General features: G+C 36.3%; 1 protein-coding gene across 2 annotated transcripts in view; it reads left to right on the top strand.

Annotated features, from left to right (window-relative positions):
- The first annotated feature begins 1,197 nt into the window (after window positions 1–1,197).
- Window positions 1,198–6,000, top strand: part of LOC126356040 (uncharacterized) — a 979,035-nt gene continuing 974,232 nt past the window's right edge. Inside the window, exon 1 of one of the 2 annotated variants that reach the window (XM_050006716.1) lies at window positions 1,198–1,755. The gene's annotated coding sequence lies outside the window, so the exon portion shown is untranslated. The remainder of the gene's footprint in view (window positions 1,756–6,000) is intronic. The other variant, XM_050006720.1, reaches the window with a different exon arrangement.

The raw sequence follows: 6,000 nt of genomic DNA, 5'->3' as shown, positions 1-6,000 counted from the left end.
TAATTTGCCTTAACATTTTAGGGGAACCACAGAAAATATAAATATGTATGGACAGGCAGGGCTAGAACCTCCCTGGAAACCCCATTCCACCCTAGTGTGAGTTCAAAAAAATAAAAACAATATACTAAGAACTGCATCATATTGATCAGTATGGCACATAAAATGGAATTCATTAACAAAGAAATAAGTTATACTAAAAGGGATATTTCTGTGGAAAAAAAGCACAATTTCTAATCAATTAAGTTCATGCTTCAAACTGTCAAACTCTGGAGTTAGAACAGCAGAGCAACAGTATTCATCTCAATACAAGAATTATAATGACCAAATGTGACACATTTTGATATGACAAAGTATGTATATAAGGATCCTGTGTTGTGTTGTCATTAGAAAATTCGGTGCTGTGGGAGAACATACTGCGTATTCTTTGAAAGCAGATTTCTTAAATGTAAAGATTAGTAATAAGGGACTGAAATTAAAAAACTGCGACTTTGTATTTGCGAATGATTTTTTTTAAGGCAATTATGTGAAGTGTATGACAATATACCCAGATTTATACTACCAAGCTGTTCAGTATACGCAGCAGGTAAGTGGCTGGAGGTAAGAGAGCTCTTTTCAGTTTTCATTAGACTGTATCAATATTGATCTGCTTAGTGTGACAGTACTGATACCTATAGACACAGCAATGCTTTTAAAAAAGTGTAGGATTATTTGCCCAAGAAAGAGATTGATAAAAAAAAAGACCATGACAAATTCTGAAATAAACAGGTTTAGCTCAACTACTGTTGAAACATGAGAATCATACACTATTTGCTGCTTATCTGCACCTGTCAGATGATTGATGGGTAAAACTTACAACGGTGCGAAATTTTAATGAACTATCTGTACTTATCAGTACTTTAAACAATAAATGTTTCAGTTATGTCTCTGTGTAAATATGTTAATAACTAATGTGTTCTGAATAGCAGTTATTGTGGATGCACTTAATTCAGGAATAAAAAAACTGTGCGGTGAATTACTACACGAGCGGGTACGACTGCTGATGCGCAGGATGGCGTAATGCCGACGCAAAATATTACTCAAAGACTACTTATTTTAACAACTCAGGGTGGAAATTAATGTTCTAACATGAGATCACACTTTGCTGACGAAGATACTGCAAACAGTACAGCTAGCAAATGAACTGTTCAAACAAACGGTATAAATATTGTAATAAACTCGTTTCAGCTAGTCAGAAGCGCTTATACTGTAATAGAATCCTTTGTGGGAAAGCAGTCCCACATACCGAGAATCTAGTTCAACTTGTTAACGTGATGAACGCTTACATGAAGCAAAAAAAAGTTGTCCTTTCGTTAGTCGGCAGCAATTCAAAACTTTCCTAGTGCATCTGCTGTTACCACACAGTACATTGAGCAAGGAGCAAACGAACTCTGATGATGTCCAATATTCACTACTTTTCACGTTTAATGAACATGTAGATCACCATCAAAACTGTTCAACTCAAAACGAGGACTCTTGTGTTGGTTAAACTGGTAAACAGCCGCCATGTTTCGATAACTGTGTTGTTATAACAGAAAAATAACTGGCAATCCCTCCTTTAAATATAATTTTCGAAACATTGTGCCGTCCTGTGTTTCCCATTTTTGTGAAAATGATAAGTATGACACCCCAGAACGTTGGTGTTGTCATCATTTTCTCAAGAATTCGACTGTCGAGCGAAGAATGCGCTAGCTGACAAGTTACAACAACTTTCAGTAGGTGAGTCATCGCTGTATCAGCAGTTTGAAATTTGTTATTGTTTATTTCATTTGTTTCAGATGACAGAAACCAAATGATTTGAGTTTAAAATCTCAGTGCGAAGCCCATGACTAACTCGAGTCATCTGCAAGCAGAGTAAAACAACTTGTTTTTGTTGTCTGTTTTGTAAGGCAATAACCTGTGACAGATAACAGTCTTGCACAAATAAATGGAAATAATATGTATCCCAATTGTAAGCTATTTGAGTTTCATATTGAGAATGTAACAGACAACTGTCATTGTTTCAAAATTTTGTGCAGCACTCCTAAAGCCGACATACAGTTGTGTTATGTTTTTGTGGTGGTTTTCGTCGATTTAGTAGCTGCTGTCGAGTGGCAGATTTATCGGCTGTTATCAGCCTGTCGCCTATAGTAAGTGATGCTATCGCGAAACCGATCGCAAAATACAGACGTGTATTTATATATAAGATACATCAACCAGTTATCAACCTGCTTTTTTTTCTCCCGCCACCACCTTGCAACGCCACGGAAAACAGAGCGCTGAAGCTCTTGTAAATGTAGTTTACATTCATAATTATAAGACAAACGATACAACTTTAATTCTATAAATGCGTGAAAATAAATTATCACATTAGTTGTAGAAGAGTAGTATTTGTCATTGTTATAAAAAACGCAAACAATTAAATGTATTGCAGACTTGGAACAACCGAAAATCTGGAGTAAAAATATACCTGACCGCCTTTTTTCACTGATTACACTTGGGTTGTGCTCCATAACTATATAGCTTGGTTACGGAATTTGAATAAAGCACGGCAATTAAAGTTATAAATTATTTATTCATTCTCAAGTTTCTATTTTGCCATGCAGTTGATGAAAAGTGGCTTCCTCTCCTACCTATTTTCCCTGAAACACACACACTGAATGGCTACGTCTGTTCTATTCCAAAGTTTTCGCAATATCAGTATTCAATTTTCAGTCAGCAGTTAAGAAACTAAGCTGACCCACCCTCTCCTAACAACTGAGAGACACTGAAATGTGTAACAAATTTGAAATTGTACTGCAGACGTTTTTATTTCGTGGATGTTAATATATATATATATAAGTGGTAAATAGTGTGCCGTACATTTCTGTACCACTCCATACATCAATCAAGAAAACACCTGTATACCCAAGCCAGTGTTTAAGGCTTCATTTCCTTGATGGCAGACATCACTGTGAGAATAGTGTAACTTCAAAAGCCTTAAGTTGGATGAGATGCTACCACATGATGGTCCATGTTCATCTTACAGAACTGATTTGTTGAAAGTAATGTAGTAGCGAACTTTGGTTCAAGGGTTAATATATTTTGCATATTTGTTCTTTGTGTTAATTTATTGTGTGTAAAGGATCCAATTGTAAGCCACAGGAGAACAGTTGAAATTCTGCATTAAGAAGTAGGACTATGGTTTACTGTAGCGTAACAATATAGTCATCAGAAATAGAACATAAGTTTACATTTGACAAAAATGACTCAATATCAGGTCTGACCTTTTTAAAGAAACTATCCTGACATTTACTTTCAGTACTAGGAAGATGAAGAAAACTTATGACTGGAAAGAGATTTGAAGAACACTCCTCCAGCATACAAGTCCAATGCTTTAACTACTTAACCACATCACTTGTACTCACTTAAAATCTCACAGAAACACATTCATGACAGCTTAACATACAAACCAACATTATTTGATTTACAAAAGTGTTAGAAAACCATGCCCAGCATTTGTATAACATTTTTATTCATATATGCTCAAAACTGAATGAAATGTGCTATGGGATTTTATACTGACACACACACAGTCTGAAGAATGATCTCCTCAAGACTCTACATACTTATGGAAGCAGTGTAGTATTTTGAAGCTAGGAAACTGCTTTTTATCTGCATGTAGGTGTGACTCAGTTGGGTGTTGCTCTTTTGGTGTATACAGTCACTGGCATCATGGAAGGAGGGAGAGAGAGAGAGTGTTTTATGTGTATGGTGACTGTCATTGTGTGTCAGGATCATGCTAAAATCAGTTTCTTTGGTGTTCATAATTACTTTAGTGATTTTTGCCTCATTTTTAAAGATTTTTCAGTTTAATTCATTATAGTCTGATGTGCACACACTAAAATGCAAGAGCAGTGTGCACATGCCAAATGGGTTGGGGGTGTGGAGAGAGGCAGAGTTATTGATGTGTTATTACCATGGACTTCTATTGTGGAAAATAATTAAAATACTGATGTCAGTTCAGCAAGTATTGTAGAGATGTATGTTGGGAGTGCCTAGGAAAGAAAGGTACAAATAAATGGGTCAGGGAACAGAGTGCAGTGAAAGATGTAATTAAAATGGAAGGTGGTTAGATGACGTTAGAAAACATTCAGGCTAGGCATGAAGGCTTATCTTTAAAGAGAGCAACACATGAAAATTGTGAGAAGTTTTTGCTGTTTACATCTCTCAGGCATCTGTCCCTAACTGAGCTGTCGAAGCACAGCACAGAGCTTGAAGTCCCTTAATATTTTGTCACTATTCAAAGTTTTGTTCTGACTCCATAAAGACACTTCTGGTCACCCTTCATTACAAATTGAAGTTGCAGAGATGCTTCAGTTTTAGAACAGAAGACAACAATGAAGATATGACATGAATATCAATATTTAAATATTAAATAACACCTTATCATATGAAAGTCTAAGAACAAATTACTCATTCTCATGTGTACTTCACATGAGGACAGCATTCATAGAATTTTTTGAGATTGATCTGCTTTTTCAAACATTGCAGAACTATGTGAGTGGCTCTTTCCTCCATTCTCTTGATTTAAGGATCTCTGAATTCTGTCAGCAGTGCATGATTTTGTTGTTAGCATTGCTGACTCTCAATCATGGGGCTCCAGGTTTGATTCCTAGTCAGGTTGGGGAATTTCTGTACTTGAGACTGAGTGTGTGTGTTGTCATCATCGTTTCATCCTCACCAGGTTGTGTGGCAACAGAGTGGTGTCAAGTAAAAAGTCTTGCACCAGGCAGCCATACTTGCCAGGTGGGGGCTCCCAGCCAAAACTGCCATACAGACATTTATTTCTGTTAATCCTGTCTTCTATAAATTCCTGTCTCAATTAGTTATCTACTTTGTTACATGTTCCATAGATTATTTGCACTGATCTTATAACCAGTAGAACTTAGTGGAATTTTTCTCATATATGATAAAAGATGGTCTCTGGAATAGAAGGTGTTTCCCAGAAGAAATTACTTTAGGCTAGATTTAATATTTACTCTACTATTTGGCAGGAATTTGATATTACTGGACAAATGATCAAAGATGTTTGTGCCAGTACATTGAACCACTTTCTGAGTCACTGGCAGCTTTATAAAGGACAATAGGAGTCATTTCTTGTTCTTGTGTTGTAACTGTACACATCATTATTAATCTCACATTGTGGTGTGTTATTGACCACTAATTTCAGTATAGAATATACATACTTTGAAGGAGTAGTTAAAATACCTGATTCCTTGAGGAGGCCTCTAAGAGCAAGTAGTCAACAAACTTCTTTTTTCACTGTGCTATATGGGTGAAGCTGTGGTTCATTTCACATCCATAAAATGGCATGGAAAAGTGATTTACAGGGTTCCGCTAAAGTACTCACGTGATAATAGAATAGTTCTTTAAACAAGGCCATAACTAACTTCTTTCTGTGCCCTGTACCCTTGTCAATCTGGCATAGTAGTTTATCTCTCTTTTTCAGTGACAGGGTGTAAAATTCCTGCTCACCATATGTTTGAAGCATCTGGAACCAAGTATCTTCACACTTGTAAGTAATTGTAGGGTTATTTATAAGTACCTCAAGAATTCCAGAAGATGACTGCACAAAAATTACAAGACATACAAAAATAATGACTCATATCAGTGAATAAATCATCATTCCAAGTTTCAGTTTGTAGTACGCAATGGGGCATAGTTTCAGAATGCTTAGGGGGAGATGTGTCAGAATGTGACATAATGGGCTGATGCATGCATTTTGCATCCTTGCAATTGTTAAATGTTAGTCAGTTATGACGATTCAGTGCTCTTGCATCAAACATCAGTTAAAAGCTCCAATAGACAAATCAATCCACGAGTGGTGCAACACATTTCATAAAAACTGCCTGCTTATGTGGGGCAAAGAAAATAGACAGGCCATGATCATCAACAGAGAAGATGGAGCTTTTGTGGAAATCATTTAACAGGAGCCTAAAACAA

This window comes from Schistocerca gregaria, chromosome 3, assembly GCF_023897955.1.
Source record: "Schistocerca gregaria isolate iqSchGreg1 chromosome 3, iqSchGreg1.2, whole genome shotgun sequence".
Taxonomy (NCBI): Eukaryota; Metazoa; Arthropoda; class Insecta; order Orthoptera; family Acrididae; genus Schistocerca; species Schistocerca gregaria.
This window is presented reverse-complemented; position numbering and strand designations above follow the sequence as displayed.